The sequence below is a fragment of the Solanum stenotomum genome, chromosome 6 (assembly GCF_019186545.1).
Source record: "Solanum stenotomum isolate F172 chromosome 6, ASM1918654v1, whole genome shotgun sequence".
Taxonomy (NCBI): domain Eukaryota; kingdom Viridiplantae; phylum Streptophyta; class Magnoliopsida; order Solanales; family Solanaceae; genus Solanum; species Solanum stenotomum.
In genome coordinates, this window is record NC_064287.1 from 8,745,654 (window position 1) to 8,772,792 (window position 27,139).

The window sequence follows — 27,139 nt, forward strand, 5'->3', positions numbered from 1 at the left end:
AAGGTTAAAAGTATAAAAAAGTTTAAGTTAATTCTTTGAATTGCCACTTATGTCATGAAAATTGACCACTAAAATTACTATTTTTTCTCTCATTTTTCATTTATCGTACTTTAAAAAATTTATCTTAATATTTCTTTTTTTTTTAACTTCTACTTTTAGGACTCATTCAAACATAAATTATTTCTTAAAAAAATAATAATTTTTCACTTAATTTGAAAATTGATGTTTGATAATGAAAATTTGAAAAACAATTTTTTCAACTCAAACATATATTTCAAATCTGGAAAACATGTTAGCATAATTTGATTTTTCAATTCACTTTTCATTTTTAAAATTGTATGTAAGTACATTCAAACATGAATATCATTTAGCATATTATTTTGCAAAAATAAAACATGACTCTATGCACAAAGGATTGTTATGAATGTGGTAGGAGTGACCACAAAATAAAAGATTGCTCGATACTTGTCTCTAGGGGAAATAAAAGGAAGAAAGTTAGGTCTGATGCTCCTCCATCTATAGGTGAACAAAAGTATCCTCCTAATGTTGCCCCTGGTATGTGTTTCTTACTTATTTCCATTCCGGTAATACTTGTCTTTTGTGACTTGATAAATTGGATATGATGAACTTTTGTGTTGTCCTTAGTATTCATGGGCTTAATTATGGCCATATGTGGTGGTGAGTATAACCCAACTTAGCCATAATGAGTTTTATGATGTGTTGGATTTGGGTGAATAGTGGTGTTTAACTGATGCCTATAAGGGTTGGGTGAGCAAACTCAGTAAAATCATGTTCACTTCAAATACAGTAAAAATATATATATATTTGAATTCTATAGCCAAATGCCAAATAATAATAACCATAACCATGTTTTCTATGTCCATAACCCCTTAATTTTTAATGTGCAATTTTAATAACAATTGTTTCACTATTTCTTTTTTATAAGTTTTTTATATAGATTTAATTGAATTTGTATTAAAGATTTATTTTACTAAACTAGTCTTATTAATTATATTTTAAATCTTAAAATTTGACTATTAATATCTATGTAGTTATTTGATGATAAAATTGATAATTTTTAAAAATATTTTTTGTTAAAATAAAAAAGGAAATAAATAAATTATTTTCATATACACCAGAAATTAAATTAATTTCAAAATAGATTTAGAAAAAAATAGAAAATAAAAGATAAAAAAAGAGAAGGGCATGAAAGAGAAATAAAAGGCAAAGAAGAAAAATAGAACATGGGTTCCTATGCTAAAATATAAATTAATAAAAATAATACCTCATACAACTTGTACTAGCTGTACCTCATACATAATAGATTTTTTTCCTCACTTTTATGCAATGAAGTGGTAAAGTTTTCTGATAATTGACCATAGAGAAAATACTAGATTTGATTGTTTTGTTTTTTTATAAAAAAGTTTTATTCTAATAGGATAATCCGATAAGGAACAAGTATCTCTTCAGAATTATATACCAAATTACTGAGAAAGATCTATATTTAATTAGGATTGTATTACCTTTTGAAACTATTTTAAGTTGAAATAATTACCTCATAAATACTGACGTAACATGGAGAATGTGCAACTAATTTCTTGAAGGCAAGTGAGAAGCAAAAAAAAAAAAAGGAAAGGGTTCGAAATATATTCGAACTTTGACCGAAATTGTTATAATAATATCGAACTTTGGAAAAGATATTTTACCCCATGCACTATTTAATAGGTATTTTAAAGGTATATATGTGCTCACGTGGAGACGTTACTATTTATAATGATGCAATATTTATGATGTCCACGTGGGCACATATATACCTTTAAAATACACTATTAAATAGCGCAGGTGGTAAAAGGTCATTTCCAAAGTTTGATATCGTTACAACAATTTCGATCAAAGTTCATATATATTTCAAACTTTTTTCCCCAAAAATGAATGAGAAAACTTCCATCAATATTGGACAAAGTCCATTTTTAATTGGTCATTTTACCATTAGTTAATATACATAATTATTGACCTTAAAATTTAGAGATCATGGTCAAAAACACACCTAAACTATTCTTTTTTTAAAAAAAATTCATATCTAAACTATTGAGAGTGTGAGTTTCATACCTAAACTATCATTTATTAGTTAGAGAAACACATCTCTCTGTTTTATTACACTCTCATCATGGTGTGTGTAATACACTCTCTCTTTTAGTTAAGAAAATTGTCACATCACACTCCACTTGGACAAAACATTTCACATTGACAAAAATTAAATAAATTATTAGTATTAGTTAAAGTTAATGATTAAAGTATTACTATTTTCGAAATAAATATGTAAAATATTTATTTCCTTCCTCACTTTAAACTTTTTTTCTCTATTACATTAGTTTCTTATCTTTTCACTTTTAATTATTTTTAAAAATTATGCATCATTTAAAAAATAATGATAATTTTTTTATAAAGTGTCCTTTGATTTTAATGTTTATTTATTTTTTAGATTTTATTTGATTTTCTTCACATCCGTCCAAAATTAACTTATTTTAAATATAAATATTTGAAATTAAATTTAAAGGAAAGACAAAGAGAATATAAAGAATAAATAAAATCACTATAAAAAATAGTAATGAATGAAGGTAAAAAGGAAATGAAAAAAAGGGTTTAAATAAAAGGTAAAAAAATTACTTGTTTTAACTTGATTTAAATACAAGGCAAAGAAAAATAAGAAGATTTTCTTTTATTTTAAAGAAAAGAATTTTTTAAGAAAATTATTTTTTAAAAAAAATATTCATACACGTGGTGGCGTGTATATATCACTACACTACTTGAAACTGGGTTTTGGCTTCATGTCAGTACAAAGGTGTATGAAAATACAGAAAAAAAGTTTTGAAGGAGGGGGAGGGGATAATAAGAAGATGTGTCAGTGCGATTTCAGTTATAGTTCAGGGGTACTTGTGTCTTATCCCATTTTTATAAATCAAAGATAGAAAAATATTATTTTCTTCTATTTAATTTGTAAGTAGTCATAAAATATGATTTCAACAAAAGTAAATAATGTGCTGAAGTGCATTGGGAGATTTGATTTCCTAACCCTTTATAAACACTATTTTTGTTATAAAATAAAAATAATATATTAAAACTTAAACAATAAATCTAGTAAAGCAGAGACGGAATAATATGACAAGACTAAAGCAAAGAAGGAGAAACAAAAGTAGTAGAAGAGGAGAGATATAGGAAATAGAAAGTAGTAGCTTATTCACCTTCTTGTGTGTATTTTTACATTACTATCAATGCCCTTTTATTGGTGTTATTACTTGGAGTAGTCATATTGCTACAGTAACAAGGTGAGGTCATTTATGACATCCACCAAATAATATATTTACAACACTCCCCCTTAAATGTTCATGTATACAAAAATGTACACAATCATTCGTAATAAACATCATTTCCTTATTACAAGTTGCTTGAAGGAAGCTACCTGTAAGCTGAGTGTAGGAACCTATTTGTAGAGATACCTGTAAGTTATTTATAAAAATCTGATTGTGTAAGCTACTAATAGAAACTTGCTTGCGGAGCTGCTTGTAAGTTGCTTAGGAACCTGTTTGTAAGTTGTGTATAGGTACCTGTGTGCGGAGCTGTTTATAAGTTGCCTTTTTTATTTCAATCTTATCCAAAAAAGTGTGTAATGAACATCTACAATATGATCTATTTACTAATCATTAGAGTTCATCAATAGATAATGTGCCTCGTTAAAACCTTACTACAAAAAATTATGTGAAAAAAAATCCTAATGAAGGAAAAAGAGTACACATATCTGGTAATACACATTGAAAGCTGCCTCATTAAAAATCTTAATAGAAAAATTCAGAGAACAAAACCTTGATTATGGGAAAAATAGTATAACGCATATTTACTCTCCCCGATTAAAACATCACTTAATTATTGTAAAGAATATCTCACAATCTATACTTAGCCTTCCAAATGTTAATATTAATTGTGTCTTTGTGACCAAATCATATCCATGAAGATGTTGCATCGTTGATCCTATCATGATATATTATTTTCCTATCTCTTGGATATGTTGAGTTCGGCCAAAGATAATCACTTAGTTTGTGACCTCGTCGGTGTAGACAAATAGCTCATTCAACTTGTTTGTAACAATAGTCAAGTGTTAGAGATTACATGATAATAAAATTAACTGTCTTGTAGAATAATATAATATGACAGTGTTTCCACATGAAAATAAAGAGCTTTCTTGAGATGATACTTAGATTTCTTGAGATCATACTTCATATAAATCAAATGATTTGTCGTAGTATCATTATCAATAAACCTTGACATGATTGGTTATATAGACAAATTTATAAACCAACAGTTCATTCCCTTTGATATCTCTATCGATAGGAGTAATATTATACTTGCATGGACATTCATAAATAATAATCGCAGGATATATTAGTGAATTGATTGCACTATGACATGGTACTTTCTAACCATTTTAATGAAATCAAAATTGATTTTTATGTTAAGCGATTTCACAATCATTGGGGGTACTATTCAATGGAATCGCTTTAAAACATTTTAAATTCTTTAAGGATTTTCACATAATATTTACTGTCTAGCTAGACATGATAATCGTCTGTTTTATGTATTCAAGTTTCTCATATTTTGCTGAAAAAAATCTCATTGCATCCACCATAGGAGAACACATCTCTATATAATAATGTCAAGACTTTTCCGAAAAATCTTTTATGCCCCAAGGCACAAGTTATACTTTATATCTTATTATTTTAATTGTCGCACAATAATCTGTTTGCACCCTCACTAACATTATATTCACACTACTTTTCAAGTGAAATCAAATATATTTGAATTGAATATTTACTTGGCCAATCATTTATTTGTCCATACTATTTGACATATTTGAATTCAAGATCCTCGTCACCATTTATAATTTTGAGTGTTATATTATATCAAAGATAGCGTCAACGATTATTTCGATATTGGTTCCAATGTGACATAACTTAACAAGTTCTTTCTGTCTTTCATCATTTTTATGTACTTGAACCTTTGCCAAGGTTTTACGAAGTGTTATGTCATGGTACTCTTTTTAAAGTACTTGCATCATTATTATGACTATTTTGATCATTTGCTCCTCTTCTTTTTCAAGAGGTTTTATCTTTCGAACCGATTAATCTATCACACTTCAGGTGTGCTATTTCTCCCCAATATATACGCAAGTGTACATGGTCTCTCAAGTAATATAGTTTCTTAACAAAACGAGTTTTAGTTCCCAAGGGACTTGTGATCGACTTATATTCAGTACTTAATTCTACAACTAAACAAGAGTAATCAATTAAAAGAGTTTGATGATTACTAACTACTAATATGAATTTAGCAATAACTAAAAGTAACTAAATGTGAAAGCCTTTAAAGTGATGTTTCAAGCAAGTAAAAGACAATTACAGGGCTGCAACATGCATTGGATTTCATGTATCCTATCTTAGGCAATGGACTAATTTCGATTATCAAGTTACTGGTTTACAAGGTTAATAGTATGAGTCGGGTCTCTCGACCTCTAGTTGCCTACTCTAGTTAGATGTCTAACTACATCATTGAGCGGTGATAGCAAGCCTAACTGGCGAGCATTTATATTTCATCATGTTTCGTAACCAAACAAGTTGTTCATCCGGGCGTTACTCTTGAACACACATCAACTCAATGGATGATCGAGCTTTCTATATTCTTTGGTCTAACTACCCTCTCCTCTCTCGATTTTATGAATAGACAATAGATTTACTTTATGGTGATCAAGCATAAAATACTAAAACAAGACTATAAAAGTAACTTATAATGATAACCAAGAATTAATTCAAAAACCCTAAATAATCAACATTCAATTCATAGCTACAGCCCCAGAACAAGGGCGTTTAGCCACTCATAATATTCGAAAACCACAAAATACAATTGTTCATACGATTTCCAGAAATAAAAAGTGTTAGAAAATTAAAACCTATTACAAACGTTGGAACTTGCTCTTGCACACCAAAATAATGTCAAACCCCCTACACAATATCCCTAGGGGTCTATTTATAAAAGTTGGGAAAACTAAAGTCAAAGTCTACTTCAACTAGGAGTCCTATTTTAATCTATTTTTGCTGAAAAAGTCGGAACCTTTGTGGGGCTTTGCACCTCCCATCGCGCCAAGAAGTTGCTTCTGCAGTTCCTCCTATGGTGCGGCACGCCAGGCAGTGCACTTGGTATGTGCGGCTGTAGTGAGGACCTTGTCACGCCACGCCCACCAGTACGCCTGCCAATCTTCTCGTAGTTCCACCAGTGGCGCGCCGCGCCTACCAGTGCACCTGTCACTTGTGATTTCTTTCTTAGTCAATTTTTTCACTTCCTTGCTTCTTCATCTGTGAATCAACTCTAATTCCCTTGAAAGTTCCTGAAATGACTAATCATGTGTGTTAGTTGTAACACCTCGTTATTTGAAAGAGCTAAATTTAGAAAGAACCATTTTTGGAAACAATCAAATTTGGAATGTTTGACAAAGTTAAGCTAAGTATGAGTTTTGGGTCAACTTCAAATGATCATAACTTCTAGCTCAGGATGTGTTAGGTGTACTACAAGATACTGTAGGAAATATCTTGGAATTATGTTTCCAACGCCACTGAATTTTCTTAATTTTGAGTTCGTATGAGGGAGATATGCCCATTTGAAGTTGGGCTGTCTAGATAAGGAAAGTGAAAACCAAATTCTAGAAGGGTACTTTGGTCTTTTCACTACCCTATTATTTAATTTCATTTTTGATAATTAAGTTGGGGTCTAAACTGATTTGGTCCAATTTACTCTTCGTAAAAAAGAGTTTGGGTTTTGAGAGGAGAGAAAAAGAGAGGAGAAGAGGCAAGGAATCGTCAAGTTCTTGAAGCTAGGCTTGTGGATTTCGTCAAGGGGTGATCCCTACGAGGTATGTGAGTTCACATAGCGTTGGGTTCGTTCACCCACACACCAAACATGTTTATTTCAGTATGATTTTCGTCCTAAAAAATTGAGAAATTGATGTTCTTGAGTTGTGTTCTTGAATTGCCTTTGTTCTTGAATTTGGGATGAGATTAAGAAGTTCTTGAGAGTTTAATGTCGATTTTTAGAGTTGTTTTGAGTTAGATTCTAGTGTATATGTTATGGGTATCTGAATATACAGGGGAATTGAGAAAAAGAATCGAATTTAGGCGAATTGGGGTTAGAAAATTAAGAAGGAAAAGGTCGGGCAAATCGAGGTACCAGGTCTGCGTCGCGGACCTATTCCTCAGGATTGACAAAACTTTCTCCGTGTTGCGGACTTGCTTCCAGGCAGTGATTTCTTGATTGTTTCTCATGTTTAACTATCTAAAAACACTCCTAAACATCATGAGATCTTTCCTATCACAAATCACAATCCTTGAATCCATAAATTCAAATTCAAGGAAAGTTAAGAGGCAAGTCAAGAGAAGTTCATAGAGTCTTCCAAAATTCCTTTACAAATATTTTAACTTTGTTTTAAGACCTGAGTTTTGAGTTGAGTAAAGAGTAAAGATCGAAGTTCATTTCTTCAAAAGAGAATATCGAGACTATGTATTCCCAAGGAGTAAAATGTTTTCACATTTAAATAAGAAAGGAAACTAAGATTTCCTAAAGAGCCTTTGAACTAGTTTTCAGTAAAGAGTAAATGCTTTCACAATTAAGCAAGAGAGGAAACATTGATTTCCAAGAGAGCCTTTGGGCTAGTTTTGAGTAATTATCTCAAACCACAGAGTTATGTTTTAAACATATGAGCTAGTATATTTTGGGAGTAGTATTGAACACCGATATGGGGGAGAGTTCAGATAACTCCCAGCCCCCATAAACCATGCAGCTAACATGGGTTGAAAAGGGTCATACTTTTTAGATGATTCCTTCGTTATTTTTAGCATAGACTAGCGGATGCACTTAGTAGTTAGGTTCTACACCCTTGGCAAAGTATAGAAAGGCCCTGGCAGTGTGAGACAAAATGTTGTATCATCACAAAGCTCTTAAGTGATGGTTGTGATATACCGTGAGTTTACGGTATTTTTAGTACATTTCACTTCAGAGTTGTGTGTGTCTAGAGCCATTTTGTATTGGTATTAATGTGTTTTTATCATGTTTGCAAGAAATAAGTTCAGACATGGAAGTATTGAGACACAACTGAAGAATGGTACAAAAAAGGGTATCTACGGAAGTGACATATAGACCGTAGGTCCAGTCACGTTTCGTAGATGGTGAACGTAGATGGACAGGAAAAGCTTGAAGGAAAAATTAGGGAATTCTTGACTAAGTGTGGAACCACAACTACAGACTACGGACCTAGGTCGACCTATGGGCCGTTCTGCAGCTCCGTCAAATGCTTCAAAGAAGGGGGTTACAGTACTTGATTTCAAAAGTCTAAGTATGAAACCACAGAGGAGGATCTACGGACCGTGGATTGAACTACAGTCCATCCTGCTGGTCCGTCGAATGCAACTGAAAGCTGGAGATTTTGAAGTTGGAAAATTGCCTAAGTCCTAAATCATGGAAGGGACCTACGGACAGTAGGTCAGTCCACGGTCCGTAGGTCAGTGTCGTAGATCAAAACCGTATCTAGAAACTTTATTTCCTTATTTCGTTTCCTTTTAGTTGGGACTTGTTTTTCTATATATAGGGCATGTAAGCCTCATTTTTGGGGGTTAGACCTTATTACTTTTATTCTAGTGTTTGGCTTTGGAGATTAACTTGCAATTTTAGCAATTCTTGATTTCCTAAGTTCGTTTTGAAGATTTTGACTTTGAAATACAAGTTGAGATTCTGGGTTTATTCTTCTCATTACGTAAGTTCATGATTTCTTCATGTATTGTGTTCTTGCTACTATGGGTAACTAAATCCACAATTAGGGTTGTGGAAACCATGAGCGATTAACAACGTATGAATAGTAACTAAGTAATTCTTGAATAGAGTTATTGCATACATTGATAATTCTTTCGTTTAGAAGTCTTTTTAACGAGTGCACGCGTTAGAACTTGCCTTGTTGCTACTTGCCGAACCAAGGAGGTAGTTAATAAGAAAAAAATTATCAACATTGATTTAGTGTGATACTATCTAATAGTCTAATGTCAATTGGTGCGAGGGTGAAAGCTAAGCCATACATTGATGTGATGTCTAATATGAGGTAAATGTAAGGGTTAGTAAATTATAACGTAGCCGGACCAAGGAATTAGAGATACCTAACTTATCACTTTGCATGTAATACACTAGTAAATGATTACTATTACTAGGATTACCGCGTTATGAGCTTATAGGGAATACGTACACCGTAGTTTCTCTCTCATCTTGATAACACCTAAAGTTTGAATCTTGTAGTCACTGATTGTTCACATAATTTCCAGAATTTGTTTCACAAATCCCCCTTCCCCCTTTAATTATTTGTTTCGGAAGTACGTTGACTAAACAAATATAACCATGGGTTAAAGTTAAGTCTAAACCATATTCCTCGTGGGATCAACCCCAACTATAAGTTGGGTTCTTTACTTGATAACGATCGCTTATACTTCTTTAGGGCGGTGTATTTTGACCATATCAAATTTTGAGGTTATCGGTTAGAGAAACTCCCACAGTTATATTTTGTATTCTTATATACACAGAGTTATTTGTATTCTTATATACACACAGAGTTTATATTGTATATTTGCATACAAACTAAGTTACTATTGTATTTCTAAATACACATAGTTGTTATCCATGTTTTAAAAGCTTTTCTTTATATTGCATTCATATTATTGCTTTATATTGAAATAAGTTAAGTTGAGTTGAGTTGATCCCAGGTATGTTCTTTCAGTTCCTTTCAAGCTTATGTCTTGTTTTAGCATTCCCCTCGCATGCTCGTACGTTCAATGTACTCATGCCAATTGGCCTGCATCTTATTATGATATAGATACAGGTAACCAGGATCATCATTCAGCGCTTCGTTGATCCGGTTGAGCAGTCTTGTGGTGAGCCTCCTTGTTTTCTTGAGGACCCCTATTTATAGTTCTTTAGTAGTTTTCAGTCATTAGGATGATCGGGGGTCTTGTCCCGACATCCCTCCTACCTTAATTAGAGGCTTGATAGAAAGTTAGTAGTTCATTTGTCTTTACATTGTTATTGCTTATGTTAAGACTTGAGTTGCCATGTTGGCTAAGTTGAATATATTATCTTTAAATGTTCTAAGTTATTTTTTAAACAATTGAGTAAAGATGCATTGAATCCTTGTATTAATGCTTTAAGTTTTCCGCTATGAGTTAAGCCAAGCCAAGGGTTCACCTGGGGACAACATCGGTTCTCAAGTGTCAGTCTCGCCCAGGGTGTAGGATCGAGGCGTGACAAACTTGGTATCAGAGCACAAAGTTCAAGATTCCTAGGGAGGCTATGAAGTCGTGTTTGTAGAGTCGTAGTTATCGGTGTGAAGCGCGCCACATCTATAATTAAGAGGCTGCAGCATTTAGGAACTATCTCACTTCTTTCATACTCATTTCGTGCGATAGAGTTTATCTTTAAAAAGTTTCTTTTAACTCGTGCTTGTGCGTGTCTTTCAGATCATGCCTCCATGAAGAGTTTTAAGAGGTCGTCTAGCTAGAAGGAATGTTGAACCACAGGAACAAGGGGTACCTAATGCACCAGAAGTGCAACTCCAAGGAGCGGTCACCAATGTTGAATTGCGTGAAGCTATCCGGATGCTAAGTCAAGTTTAGACCAATAAAGTTGGACATAGAGAGAATCGACAGGAAGGGGCTGATACTTTAAGGATCCGTGAGTTCTTAAGGATGTCCTCCAAGTTTCACTAGTTCAAGGTCACAGAGGATCCAGAAAACTTTGTTGAAGAGCTTTAGAAGGTTTTTGAAAATATGCATGTTGCTGATACTGAGAGGGTGGAACTAGCTGCATACAAAATGAAGGATGTTACTAGAGTCTCGTTTGATCAATGGAAGAAGAATCGAGTTGAGGGTGAACCACTTGTGAGTTGGGCTTGTTTTGTGGAGGCCTTCTTGGGGCATTTCTTTCCCCGAGAACTGAGAGAGGCAAAGGTACGAGAGTTCCTCACTCTTAAGAAGGATTCTTTGAGCGTTAGTCTGAAGTTCACCTAACTTTCACGCTATGCTCCGGAGATGGTTGTTGACATGAGAAGCAGGATGAGTTTGTTTGTTGCTGGATTGTCTTGTCTGTCTAGTAGGGAAGGTAGGGCAGCTATGCTGATAGGAGATATGGGCATAGCAAGGCTGATGATCCATGTGCAACAGGTTGAGGAAGAGAAGCTGAAAGACAGGGAGGAGTTTCAAAAATAAGAGAGCTAAGACAGGGAATTAGTCCGTGCAGCAGAAGAGTAGTGTCAACCGATCATCTTTCCAATAGAAACAAAAGGGACCTGCTCCATCATCTTCTAGTGCACCTGCACCAGGGAACGAAGGTGAGTACAATAGTCAAAATTCACAAGGTTTTAGAGCTAGACCTGCCCATTCTCAAGGTAGTATGGCACAAATGGGTAGTAAGCCTCCTGCATGGGCTAAGTGTGGTAGGAGCCACTCAGGGATGTGTCGTGATGGCTCTAGTACTGGTTGTTTCAAGTGTGGCTAGAACAATCATTTTATGCGAGAGTGTCCTAAGAACAAGCAGGGTAGTGCTAATGGAGGCAATAGAGTCTAGTCTTCTTCAGTTGCTCCACCAGACAGAGTTGCTTCTAGAGGAGCTACTTCAGGGGCATGCGGAGGAGGAAATTATCTTTATGCTATCACTAGTCGCCAAGAGCAAGAGGATTCGATAGATGTTGTCACTGGTATGATCCAAGTCTTTAATTTTGATGTTTATGCTTTGCTAGATCCAGGAGCGAGTTTATCTTTTGTATCTCCATATGTTGCAATGAATTTTGATGTTCTTCTTGAGCAACTTCTTAAGCCTTTCAATGTTTCTACACCTATTGGTGAGTCTATTCTAGCGGAGATAGTCTGTCATGATGGTACCATTTACGTCAATCACAAGAGCACCATGGCTGATTTAGTTGAGTTAGACATGGTAGATTTTGATGTTATACTTGGTATGGACTGGCTTCATACCTGTTATGCCTCACATGATTGTAGAACTCGAGTTGTCAAGTTCCAGTTCCCTAATGAGCCAGTTATAGAGTGGAATAGTAGTTCAACAGTGCCTAAGGGTTGTTTTATTTTGTACCTTAAGGCGAGGAAGTTAGTTTCCAAGGGGTGTGTCTATCACTTAGTCCAAGTTAATGACTCTAGTGTAAAGATACCTCATATTCAGTCAGTTCCAGTAGTAAAAGAGTTTCCAGATGATCTTCCCGGAGTCCCTCCTGCGAGAGAGATAGACTTCGGTATAGATATTATTCCCGATACTCGTCCTATCTCTATTCTGCCATATAGAATGGCACCAGCAGAGTTGAAAGAGTTAAAAGAGCAGTTGAAAGATCTCCTAGAGAAAGGTTTTATTCGACCAAGTGTCTTACCTTGGGGGCGATCCGGTCTTATTTGTGAGAAAGAAAGATGGTTCCCTTAGAATGTGTATAGATTACCGACAGTTGAACAAGGTTACCATCAAGAATAAGTATCCTCTTCCGAGAATTGATGATCTTTTCGATCAGCTTCAGGGTGCCACTTGTTTCTCTAAGATAGACCTCAGATTGGGCTATCACCAGTTAAGAGTAAGGGAATGTGATATTCCAAAAATAGCATTCATGACCCGTTATAGTTATTATGAGTTTCTGGTCATGTCGTTTGGTTTAACTAATGCACCTACAACGTTCATGGACCTTATGAACAGAGTATTCAAGTCTTATTTAGATATGTTTGTTATTGTATTCATTGATGACATTCTAATCTATTCGAGGAATGAGAAGATCACGCTAGCCATCTCAGAATAGTTTTCCACTCTAAAGGATAGAGAGTTGTATGCTAAGTTCTCTAAATGTGAGTTTTGACTTGAGAGAAGTTTATTGGTGGAATAGTATGAAGAAGGGCATTGCAGAGTTTATTGATAAATGTCCGAATTGTCAACAAGTTAAAGTAGAGCACCAAAGGCCTGGTAGTATGGCTCAGAATATAGAACTTCCAGAAGAGAAGTGGGAGATGTTTAATATGGATTTCATCACAGGTTTACCAAGGTCTCGCAGGCAACATGATTCTATTTGGATGATTGTTGATAGAATGACTAAATCAGCCCACTTTTTACCGGTAAAGACTACCCATTCAGCAGAATATTATGGTAAGTTGTATATTCAAGAGGTAGTCAGACTTCATGGGGTTCTGGTATCGATTATTTCATATAGAGGTGCAAAATTTGCTGCACAGTTTTGGAAGTCATTCCAGAAAGGCTTGGATTCAAAGGTGAACTTGAGTACTGCTTTTCATCCTCAGACAGATTGTCAAGCAGAGCGCACTATTCAGACTCTAGAATATATGTTGAGGGACTTTGTGAGTGATTTCAAGGGTAATTGGGATGATCACCTACCTCTCATTGAGTTTGCTTACAACAATAGTTACCATTCTAGCATCCAAATGGCTCCTTATGAAGCTCTTTATGGGAGAATATGTATATCTTTTATTGGATGGTCTGAAGTTGGTGAAGCTGGGTTGATAGGACCAGACATAGTTCATCAAGCTATGGAGAAAGTTAAGATTATCCAAGAGAGGTTGAAACCAGCGCAAAGTCGTCAAAAAACCTACAGAGATGTTAGGAGAAGGGACTTAGTGTTTGAAGTAGATGATTAGGTTTACTTGAAAGTTTCACCTATGAAGGGTGTTATGAGATTTGGTAAAAAGGAGAAACTTAGTCCTCGATATATTGGTCCTTACAGAATATCCAAGAGGATTGGCAATGTAGCTTATGAGTTGGAGCTACCTCAAGAGTTAGCAGCGGTTCATCCGGTATTCCATATTTCTATATTGAAGAAGTGCATGGGCGATCCTTCACTTATCATACCTACTGAATATATTGGTATCAAGGATAGCTTATCATATGAGGAGATTTATGTTCAAATTCTAGATTGCTAAGTTCTCAAGTTGAGAACTAAAGAAGCTGCATCAGTCAAAGTTCTATGGAGAAATCAATTTGTTGAGGAAGCTACTTGAGAGGTTGAGGAGGATATGAAGAAGAGATACTCACATCTCTTCGAATTCAGAGAAGTTCCAAATTAAGGTACTAATCCTTTTCTTGGCTTTTATTTTATTTTAAGTTGGCATGTTGTATTTACATTTTTCTTGTTGGGTGTTTGAGCTGGATCTTAGATGTTACACCCTTAGCCTAATAAGAGTAATCTCATTCGAGGACGAATGTTCCCAAAGGGGAGATATTGTAACACCCCGCCATTTAAGAGAGTTAAATTTAGAAAGAACCATTTTTAGAAATAATCAAATTTGTAAAGTTTGACAAAGTTAAGCTAAGTATGAGTTTTGGGTCAACTTCAAAAGACCATAACTCCTAGTTCGGGATGAGTTAGGTGTGCTACAAGATATCGTATGAAAGATATTGGAATTATCTTTCCAACGCCACTGATTTTGCTCAATTTCAAGTTCGTATGAGGGAGATATACCCATTTAAAGTTGGGCTATGTAGATAAAGAAAGTCAAAACCGTATTTCAGAAGGGTACTTTGGTGCTTTCACTACCCTATTATTTAATTTCGTTTTTGGTAATTAAGTTGGGGTCTAAACTGATTTGGTTCAGTTTACGCTTCATAAAAAAGAGTTAGGGTTTTGAGAGGAGAGAAAAGAAGAGGAGAAAAGAGAAGAATAGGCAAGGAATCGTCAAGCTCTTGAAGCTAGGCTTGTGGATTTCATCAAGGGGTGATCCCTACGAGGTATGTCTGTTCACATAGTGTTAGGTTCGTTCACCCACATGCCAAACATGTTTATTTCAGTATGATTTTCATCCTAAAAGATTGAGAAATTTATGTTCTTGAGTTGTATTCTTGAATTGCCTTCGTTCTTGAATTTGGGATGAGATTGAGGAGTTCTTGAGAGTTTAATGTCGATTGTTAGAGTTTTTTTAGTTAGATTCTAGTGTATATGTTTTGGGTATCTGAATCTAAAGAGGAATTCAGAAAAACAATCAAATTTAGGCGAATTGGGGTTAGAAAATGAAGAAGGAAAAAGTCGGGCAAATCTGGGTACCAGGTCCGCGACGTGGACCTGTTCCTTAGGATTGACAAAATTTTCTCCGCGTCCGCGTCGCGGAGTGGTCACAGACCGTTCTGCCTCAAAATTTATTTTGCGACCAAATAATTAAATACATCTCCATCGTGGACTTGCTTCCATGCAGTGATTTCTTAATTGTTTCTCATGTTTAACTATCTAAAAACACTCCTAAATATCATAAGATCCTTTCTATCACAAATCACAAATCTTGAATCTATAAATTCAAATTCAAGAAAAGTTAAGAGTCAAGCCAAGAGAAGTTCATAGAGTCTTCCAAAAGTCTTTTACAAATATTTTAACTTTGTTTTAAGATCTGAGTTTTGAGTTGAGTAAAGAGTAAAGATTGAATTTCATTTCTTCAAAAGAGTATATCGGGACAATGTATTCCCAAGGAATAAAATGTTTTCACATTTAAACAATAAAGGAAATCGAGATTTCCAAAAGAGCCTTTTGAGCTAGTTTTCAGTAAAGAGTAAACACTTTCATAATTAAGCAAGAGAGGAAACACTGATTTCCAAGAGAGCCTTTGTACTAGTTTTGAGTAATTATCTCAAATCACAGAGTTATGTTTTAAACATATGAGCTAGTATATTTTGGGAGTAGTATTGAGCACCGATATGGGGGAGATTTTAGACAACTCCCAGCTCCCATAAACCATGTATCCATCATAGGTTGAAAAGGGTCATACTTTTTAGATGATTCCTTAGTAATTTTTAGCATAGACTGGTGGTTACATTTAGTAGTTAGGTTCTACACCCTTGGCAAGGTATAGAACGTCCATGGCAGCGTGAGACAAAATGATGTATTATCATATAGCTCTTAAGTGATGGTTGTCGATTAGAGAAACTCCCACAGTTATATTTTGTATTCTTATATACACAGAGTTATTTGTATTCTTATATACACACAGAGTTTATATTGTATCTTTGCATACATACTAAGTTACTATTGTATTTCTAAATACACAGAGTTATTATCCATGTTTTAAAAGTTTTTCTTTATATTGCATTCATATTATTGCTTTATATTGAAATGAGTTAAGTTGAGTTGAGTTGAGCCTATGTATGTTCTTTCAGTTCCTTCCAAGCTTATGTTTTGTTTTAGCATTCCCCTCGCATGCTCGTACATTCAATGTACTAATACCAGTTGGCCTGCATCTTATTATGATGCAGATACAGGTTACCAGGATCAACATCCAGTGCTTCGTTGAGCATTCAGAGTCTTGTGGTGAGCCTTCTTGATTTCCGGAGGATTGCTTTAGTAGTTTTCAGTCGTTAGGATGATCGGGGGTCTTGTCCCAACATCCCTCCTAGCTTAGAGGCTTCATAGACAATTAATAGTTCATTTGTCTTTACATTGTTATTGCTTATGTTAAGACTTGAGTTGCCATGTTGCCTAAGTTGAATGTTTTATCTTTAAACGTTATAAGTTATCTTTTAAACAGTTGAGTAAAGATGCATTGAATCCTTGTATTAATGTTTTAAGTATTCCTCTATAAGTTAAGCCAGGCCAAGGGTTCACTTGGGGCCAGCAATGGTTCTTGAGTGCCAGTCCCACCCAAGGTGTAGGCTCGGAGCGTGACATTAGTGCACAATCATCGCAAGTTACACAAAATCAAGCTAATAGACTCAAGATGTCACGACCCAGACCATCGTGATTAGCATCCACACTAGCCCTCAGGTGGAAGAACCATTACTACAACCCAACCCAAGCAAATAAACCAAAACTAAGGCATTTAAGTATACGAAAACAGGAAAATACTAAGGAAAGAAATAGAGTTCCCATAAACTCTAACAAAAGTCTAACAATAATAAACTAACATTGCGGAAGTGATGCCTAGAACCTGAAAGTCAATGTACCAAAACATCTAACAATGAACCAAGTCTAAACAATAAGGGATACAACCCCAACTAATGCACTAATCAACTAACTAGAACATAGTCTAAGTCCGAAAATGGTGGACATAGATGAAAGAGAACTCATAGCAGCCCGGAAGAATTGGCTCACCCTTGAATTCGAACGATCACTGATCTCCTAAGAGAGGTCTGTCAGTAGCCGCTTGAAGATACGTTGTACTAAAAAAAATAAGAGCAAATGCAGTATCAATACACAACCACAGTGTATTGGTAGGATCACACGGCTATCCCACTAAGTGCAACATACTTAAGTCAAACAACAATATAATCACATGCATATATCAAATATATACAATATCATCAACATTTACGAACAACGGACAACTTCACATGTCTCAAAATACACAATTATGACAAGTTATTGGTCCTCTCATAAAACCCAAACCCAAATTGTTAGCATACCGGAACGCGGTACTCGATCAAATGATTATGCCGAAACGTGGCAACCGATCCCATAATTATGCCGGAACGTGGCAACCGATCCATTCAACACACCACAATCACAATCACAAGTATATCCTCAAGATCATACAATTGGGTCATGGTTTCATGGTAACCATCATTCATCTATCTCATTTACAACAAGTGTGATCAATAATGCAACATTCATATACATGCAAGTATTGTAATGAAGCAAAAACAAACATATATCACACAACCATAGAATCACAACCATCACCTACCTTGAAACAAGCTTGAAAATCTAAGAAACTTGATCATTCCCTTTGCGAATTCGTTCTGATTGTTCTTGGTCTACAAACAATCATAATAACAAGGGAATCAATAAACAATCACTAATTACCCGAATCGCTAACAATTCTATGAATCCTAGATCATACTCATAATCTCAAGTACCCAAACTAGGGCTTTTTCCACCATAGAATCTAGATCAAAACCCTCCCCCATCGATAATTACCCATTCTATTACGTTCTACGGATCGAAAAATAGATTCGGGGAGTGAAAAGCTTACCTTTAGCCTCAAGAGTGGTGGAAAATGTACGTCTGGGTTCGTTCCTTAGCTCTAAGAATCGAAAAGTTCAGAATGAGGTCGTTTAGGGGTTTATTTACGACTTTAAGTCACGTCTGGCCCGCCACAGCGGCCCTCACCACGCTACAGCTGCCCCGGCAGAGCGACAAAATCCAGCGCTAAAGCGGCTTGCACAAAACAGTGAGCTATTTTAATAATTCCAAAATCCCCATTTCACAACACACCTCTAACCCACGACGCTTAGAAAATACCCTTCACGCTAAGATCGAATCTGGGAGTTCTACTCGCCCGAATTCAATTCTGTAAAGTCGTGCGGATTCCTTAACGAGTTATCTAACCACTCATGTAACCAGAATTAGAAATAAACCCTCGATCATTACCAGATTTCCCTACACCTTAAAGACTCTAATTTCATCCAAATCTGGACTAGGTTGGGAAAATACAAATACTACGAAAAAGTTTTTTGGCCCCAAATATTCTCCCGTTGGCTTCTCTATAACGACGGAATCCGGTCGTTACACAATATTATTCTTTAATTCAATCACATCATGGGAAAATATGGACAACTTTGGCGTATAAATACGCCTAAGATCACGTGCCATAAATTATGTCCCTCAAGGATTTTTCATTAGAACATTTATAACTAGATTATAACATTGAATCAACAAATGTGTCTAACAATTGACTTAAATTATCTTTTCAACGAGGATCATACTAATGATAATTTATTACAACTTATTTTCGAGTTGCTTATCATCTCTTCCCCTATTGTTAGAAAATCTAACATTCACCCAACTTTATTTGGGACTCGTCTCTGTGCATTTCATAATGGTAGAACAATTGAATAATATACCACACATTTAAATTTCTAGATAAGAATTATTTAGTTCCTGACCTTAACCAATTGTGGTAGAGGAACTTTGTTGGCTTGGTATGTACAAGTGTTGCTACATTTTAAAAACACATCTCATAACAAATTTCTTTTGAGAGTCTTGTTCTCATAACTAATGGTTTAGTTATAACTAGAGACATATATTTTTTGCTTAAATCACTTGGATATAAACCAACATCATCAATATAATTTTATAACTTGAAATATGCTCTTCATTTAACAATTCGATCAAACAACCTTTGCAAAAGAAATTGCAAGTTGATATCAAAGCACATGTGATCATAACATAGATATATCTATTAAAATCATACAATAAACAATCTCCATGGCAGGTGAATGAGCTCATATTCACCTTTTCATATATTTTAATAATTCAGGAAATACAATCTCAACCTTTGTTAATTTTATTATGAGAACAAACAATACAAGATAATTTTTTGAAGAATTTATTATTTCTTCAATACATATAACCACATGAATTCTCAATTATTTTCGTATCATATTTGAATCAAGATGGTCAACCGGCCATGCCAACTGATATTTATTTCAGTAAACTTCTAGTTTACTTTTGCATGTGATTCCATCATCATGCTTATGATATTCATGTACCACAAACAATAAAAATCCACTTTTGTTATAGTAATATGAAGATCTTAAATCTTTCTGTATTAAATAGTCTCAATATAATTTTTTTGACTCTTTTTATTTTAAACTTAAAATGTTTCTTTCGAGATTTACTGCAATTCCAATATTGTGAGCAATTTTAATTCTTTTGGGTAGTAATGTGTTGGTTCACCTAAGCTCACAATTAACATTGGATATTACGACATATTTATAACATTATTTGTGTGGTGAACATCTCCTTCAAGGAGAAATTTATATCATCATTGTCATGGTCAAAATCATTACAAGCAAAACTTGTTTCTTGATTTTTGTCATTAATATCTCCTCCTCCTCTCTTTTTTTTCGACATTTGATTTATTTTATTTTTGACGTACAAGGTACATAATCAATGATAAATTTTTACAATCAATAATTTTTATTTTTGGTCATGCCCACAATCTTACATACAAGAATTATTTCTTTCTTTTGTCCCTTTGGTAGTTTATAATTAAACATACCACAATATTTGTGATGTACTAAAAATACTTTATCAATGACCATTTATATCAAAATAAAATTTCCTTATTTCTCTCAAACCTCCCATAGAGGTGAGTTGTGATATTTTTTTTCAGTCATACATGAGCGTGTTGTTATTCATAATTTTCATCATTTGTTGACACATTCACTTTTAAGAATGGTCGAGCATTCACGATGTATATCACAAGTCATATTCTCTTCAAGAAATTGACTAATCACCACTTTATCTTCTTTTTCTTTGATGGGGGATTTTTTAACTTATCAAATTATTAGATCGCACAACAACCATGTGTCTTTTTCTTTTTCATCAGATAAGTATTTTTTTTCTTAGTCATCATTATATCATTAATATAGTGTGTTAGGACTTGAATCTAACGTCTTATCCATAAGAAGGCGTATTAGGCCATAATTTGGTGTGACTTAAACCCAACATTATATTATCATAGTGCATCAGAATTTAAATCCAATGTTTTATTATGTATTATTCCTTTTAGTATGATAGGCCTTGAATCTATCATCACAACTTCAATCAATGGCATAAATAGGCCATGGTGCTGCGAAACTCAACCACGGACCTTTAAGTTATTATCACTTTATAATGATATGCATAATTGAATTAAACTTCGATTAAACATAAATATAATCAATAAGTAAAAGCTAATCAATTACACTTGACAAATCTTAACAAATCATAGAATGTTGACAGCTTTAAGTAGTCAACAACCTCACCATTAGTGACATAAATAGGATAAAGGCTTTCTGCAATTGATAACTAATTTTTCATTTGGATTTTGCAGAATTACAATCAAATTCTGAAAGTTTTGAGGAAAACATTTTGTTTTCTTTTGATTCAGATTTAAAACATTTCATGTTGTTAAAGTGGTAAAAGGGTTGATGGGTTTATAAAGGGCATTCTTGGATGGTGTTTTGGATTTGGCATGAAGGGAGATAAGCCAAAGAGATATTCATATTATTCATCAATAAACTTTCAAAACCTTCATGTTGTGTGTATTTTTCCATTGTGTACTATCAATGTCCTTTTATAGGCATTATTACTTGGAGTAGTGAAGGATTTAAATTCGGAGATTTATGCGGAATTATACATACCTTCTTGTTATAGGATCAAGTGCTATCACCACCAATTGCCTAAGCGGTTTCTTACAAGATCACTATGGAGTCTTGTATTGTTTTTCACAACAACTACACTCTTTATCTAAGGAACTCTTTTCTTGTGTTGTTTGTGGATGACCCCAAGTCCTCCCTTTTATAGGACAAGGTTAAGACTTATAACTCTTATTCATTCAAGAGTTACATCACCCCTTATCCTATAACTCCCACTCCATTCAAGAATACATAACTCTTCTTCTTTTACTATAGGGAGTTATTTAGTGGAGTTGTAACTTACTTCATGAAAGAAGAAAGTTACTAGTCAACCCATCAATGGGTGTATCTATTTCCAACATCTCCCACTCACACATGATGGGATGAAACACATAGTGCTTTAATTTGAAAAGTAAATTCCTTTAGACATTCATACCGAGTGTATTGTCGTGACCGCTCAGACAATAAGTTTGGGAGCTCTTACACTAGAAATCTTTTTTCTAGATCAACATAAGAGACTACCACCCTTTTATGATCATTTATGATATATTATCATGTCATATAAAGTGCCTTAGATGCCCCAGACATGTCTATATACATATATGACTTCTTTTAATCCTCTTTCCATTTTCAATTTTCATATGCCTTGTGTCCACACTTATGATGCTAACTAAAATAGGTTTCATAATGGACTGGTCTCAAACACAAGCATAATGTGTATATATTTGACATGATTTTCCTTTTGCCCACATATCACTAAGATTAGGATTAATTGCTTTCCTAGCATTAATCATTCAGGTCATATTTTCATAACCTTTAGATTCATACTAAAGTAGCATACACTAACCCATCACCTCATGATATTGTCAAAGTCATAAGTGCACTAGTAAAAAAACAATTCAAGGTCTCACATAAAAGTGAAGTAGGGTGTATTCACTTACCTTTCAATTTGCGGTAATGAAGCACATGCAGTATGAAATGCATGTTACAGTGTGCCTCTGATTCCATCAGAGTGTATGTCGATTTTCATTTCTTCACACTGTACAAATCTTGGTCTAAGTAAATCATTTACTTGACCTGAGTTCTACCACTCTATTGTACTTTTAGAGGAGATCTCACATCTGGCTCCAAGTATTATAGGTAGTGGGAATCCATAATTTCGATCCTTTTTTACATTTCTCTTGGATCTCATCTTAGTCTTTTACTAGGGCAACTTTAAATAATATGTTCTTAATCGAAGGTGCCACATATATTAGCTAACCTTTTTTAGAGTTAAGAAACACATATGTCTCATCTTGGCTCGCTTTCCATAAGCGCCCAAGGCAGTGGCTCATGTGAGGAAGCCAGCCTTATCAACTTGTACGACATACTCTAATATTGTGAATGTGCTAATCTATAATAATGTATGAAATAACCATAAAAAAACATCAAAAATATATCCATACATTATGATCAAGATGTTCAAATAAGGAAATATATCATTTTACATCCCACGCAAGCCTAGAGATTTCACATGTTTAACAAAGACATCTCTAGGTATTGGCTTTGCTAAGGGATCTGCTACCATCTTGTGTGTAGAAATGTAATGTAAAGCGATTTCCTTACGTGCTATGATGTCTCTAACAAAATTATACTTTGTATCTATGTGCTTAGTCTTACTATGATACTTAGGGTCTTTAGTATATGCCATTGTTGCTTGGCTATCACAAAAAATTTGCACTGCATCCATTGGCCTGCCAATGATCCCTAAGTGTTCCATGGACTTAGCCATACAACTTCTTGTACTGTTGTAGAGCATGCAATGAACTCTGCTTCCATAGTTGATAAATCTATACATGTTTGTTTCTTGCTACTCCATGAAATGGTACCATTGTTAAGCATATAAACATAACCAGAAGTGGACTTTCTTTCTTCTAAGTATCCACCCCAATTAGCATCAGAGTAGCCCACCAACTGTAAGTCACTTCCTTGATAACATAATTTGTAATCAACAGTGCCCCTTAAGTATCTCAAGATTCTCTTAACAGCTTTCCAATGTGTTTGTCCTGGATTGGATTGATAACGACTAACAAGACCCGCTGCATAACAAATATCGGGACGTGTACACAACATTGCATACATTAAACTCCCAATTGCACTTGAATATGGGACTCTCTTCATGGCGTCTTTTTCACTTTGAGTTTTGGGACATGTTTTAAGGTTTAGATTTTCACCTTTAGCTACAGGGGTGTCTATTGATTTACAGTCTCTCATCCTAAATCATTCAAGAATTCTTTCAATGTATGATTCTTGTGATAAAGTTATTAAATTCTTAGAGAGATCTCTATGAATTTTAACTCCAAGGATGAATTCTGCTTCTCCCATGTTCTTCATTTCAAAATTTAGGAACAACCAACTCTTTATAGCCTTTACAAAAGTAAGACTATTTCCAGCTAATAGTATGTCATCCACATAAAGGGACAATATCACAAAATCAGTTTCAGATCGCTTCATATACACACAATGGTCTTCATCGATCATATTAAAGTCGTAAGATGTAATAGCGCTATGAAATCTTAAGTACCATTGTCTAGATGATTGTTTAAGTCCATAAATAGACTTTTTGAGCTTGCAAACTTTGCGCTCTTGACCATTCCGGATAAAACCTAATGGTTGTTCCATATAAATTTCTTCATCTAGTTCTACATTAAGAAATGCAGTCTTTACATTCAGTTGATGTAACTCCAAGTTCATACTTGCAACTATAGCTAGAATCAGTCTAATAGAGCTAAATCTCGCAACGGAGAGAAAGTATTTTCATAATCAATGCCCTCTTGTTGTGTGTACCCCTTAGCCACCAAGCGATCTTTGTAGCGTTCAATTACACCATCCGCCTTTCTTTTAATTTTGAGAACCCATTTATTCCCAATTGTCTTTCAACTTGGCGGAAGATCAACCAAATCCCAAACATGATTTGTCCTCGTGGACTCCATTTCCTCTTTCATTGCTTTTATCCACTTATCATTTCCACTTATCCTTAGTAGGGCCTAAAAAAGCCTTTTGAACTGAATTAGGCTCTTCATCATCTTGCGGAGTAACTATTAATGTTTCCCCTTCGATATGAAATCGACGTCGGGGTATAGTTCCTCGTGTACTCTTCCTCACATGTGTCTCTTATGGAATATTCTCTAAATGAGTAATTCTCCCACTTTAATCAACAAGAGAAGGTACAATTTCTTGTTCCTCACTTCTTTGATCTTGAAGATATTCTTGATGATCCACAACTTCATAAAATGACACAGTTCTATCAATATCACCCTTACTAGGAAATTCAGTCTCTAAAAAATGTGGCATCTCGTGACTCAAGCTTTGTTATACTTCCATCTTCATTTTATCCTATGAAGATATAACCCTTTGATTGCTTTGAATAGCCAATGAAGATGCATTTCTTTCCCCTAGGGCCTAACTTCCCATATTTATGAGAAGAATCATGCACGTATGCGGCAAACCCCAGGGTCGCAATATATTTAAGTCAGGTTTTCTACCCGTCCATAATTCATAGGGTATGGAAGCAACAGACTTAGAGGGCACACAGTTAAGCACAAAAGCTGCAGACATCAATGCGTCTCCCCAAAAGGAAATTGGCAATTTAGCATGTGCCATCATAGACCTAACCATCTCAAGCAAAGTTCTATTTCTTCGCTCAGCTACTCCATTTTGTTGAGGAGTGTATGAAATTGTTAATTGTCTTACAATTCCTTTTTCATCACATAGATCCTTAAATTGATCTGATAGATACTCACCCCCACGATCAGTTCTTAAAGCTTTTATTCTTAACTTTAATTGATTCTCCACCAAATTCATAAATTGTCTAAAGCATTCCAATGCTTCTAACTTATGGGAGATCAAATAAACATGACTGTGACGAGTATAATCATCTATAAATGTGATGAAATATGAGGCTCCATGCCTCGCCCTCACTCTCATAGGACCACATATATCTGAATGGATGAGTTGCAATGGAAACTCAGCTCTAGTTCCCTTTCCAAATGGTTTTCTAGTCGTTTTTTCTGCTAGACAATGTTCACATATTGACATTTCAATTTTAGTTAAGGACCTCAACAATCCTTCTTTTGCCAATCTATTCATTCTTTCAAGGTCTATATGTCCTAGTCTAGCATGCCAAATATTTATATCTAAAATTGGAGTTGTTGTTAAAGCAAAACAACCATGATTATTAGATATATAATTAAAACCATAAATTGTGTCCAACACAATAAAACCATCAAAAAGGTAACCAGAACCATAATATTCAGTGCCATAAATAATGTCAACAGAATTATTGTGAAAATTCACAATGAAACTTAATTTAAGAAGAGAAACAACTGAAACTAAATTCCGCCGAATGTCTGGAACACATAAGACATCATGTAGGAGAAGGATTCGTCCACCTTGCAACTCTAGTTTGCATGTTCCGATCCCTTTCACTTCAATTAATGCATTGTTTCCTACATAAAGCCATCTGCTTCTAGAAGGCAGTCGGCAGTATTCAAGAAATGATCCTCTATCTCTAGCTATGTTGTCTGTGGCTACTGAGTCAACAGTCCACAAAGTATTAGCATCTGCCATTAATGCAGTACTAGAGACATAAGCAAAATGTGGAGTTTTAGTGCATGATGTTACCTTATTCTGCTCCAGGAAATCCTGCGCAAAATGACCCATCTTGTGACAAGAATAACACTCCACTTTTGCTTAGGATTAGAAGTCCTAGCAGATTCAGCTAGAAAAGCTTGATCAGTTGCTTTAGAAGCCTCACGACGCTCATCTTCAAGAACAAGATCGTGATCAATGTCTTCAAAAGACTTGATGCTTTCATTGTGGGTCATATGAATTTTCATATATTCCCAACTAGCACGAAGAGATCTTATAACAGCTTGCACTTTTTGTTCATCAGAAAGATTATGACCAGCTGATTTTAGTTCTCGTATCATATTTGACATTTCTCTTAAATGTTGCCTTATAGATGAATTAGGGCGCAGTCTATAGGTGTCAAACTTAATGGACAACCTCCTAAGTTTTGTAGCAGAAGTGCCACCAAACTTTTCAATGCTATCCACAAGGCTTGGGCCGTTGGATAAGATTCGAACTCACACATAAGATCATCAGCCATACTACTCAGCAACGTTATGCGAGCAATACTATTTTTCTTCTTCCAGACTTGAAAAGTCTCAATATTTCTCTCATGTTGTTGGGTGTCTTCACCCGCCGGCTCAACCATCACATGGTTTAGGGTCTCCAAAACCTTTTGCTCTTCAAGAATGTATTGAATCTTACGGTGCCAAATGTCATAATTATCACCATTTAATTTTTACCCTTATTCAATTAAGCAATAATAGTCTTTGAAGCCATTTTATAAACTTAACTTCTTGTTATAAGATCAAGTGATAGCACCACCAATTGCCTAAGCGGTTTCTTACAAGATCACTATGTAGTCTTGTATTGTTTTTCACAACAACTACACTTTTTATCTAAGGAACTCTTTTCTTGTGTTGTTTGTGTTGTTTGTGGATGACCTCAAGTCCTCCCTTTTATAGGACAAGGTTAAGACTTGTAACTCTTATTCATTCAAGAGTTACATCACCCCTTATCCTATAACTCCCACTCCATTCAAGAATACATAACTCTTCTTCTTTTACTATAGGGAGTTATTTAGTGGAGTTGTAACTTACTTCATGAATGAAGCAAGTTGCTAGTCAACCCATCAATGGGTGTATCTATTTCCAACATCATAGTGCTACATTAACAAGGTGAAGCCATTCATGACATCCACCAAATAATATATTTACAATAATTTTTAATTTTAGGTCCTTTTTACATAAGGTCTTCATTTTTGCACATAAAATATCTAAACAGTTATTTTCTTCTATTAAATTTA

The 27,139-nt window shown here is 34.7% G+C and overlaps 1 protein-coding gene across 3 annotated transcripts in view; it reads right to left on the reverse strand.

Annotated features, from left to right (window-relative positions):
• LOC125869305 (uncharacterized) overlaps positions 1 to 27,139 on the reverse strand; it is a 279,493-nt gene that overhangs the window by 209,837 nt on the left and 42,517 nt on the right. Inside the window, exon 1 of one of the 3 annotated variants that reach the window (XM_049549878.1) lies at positions 26,919 to 26,922. The exons of 1 other annotated variant lie outside the window; for it this stretch is intronic. The gene's annotated coding sequence lies outside the window, so the exon portion shown is untranslated. Of the gene's footprint in view, positions 1 to 21,514; positions 21,519 to 26,918; positions 26,923 to 27,139 lie in introns of those variants that run through there. One more of the 3 variants, XM_049549877.1, reaches the window with a different exon arrangement.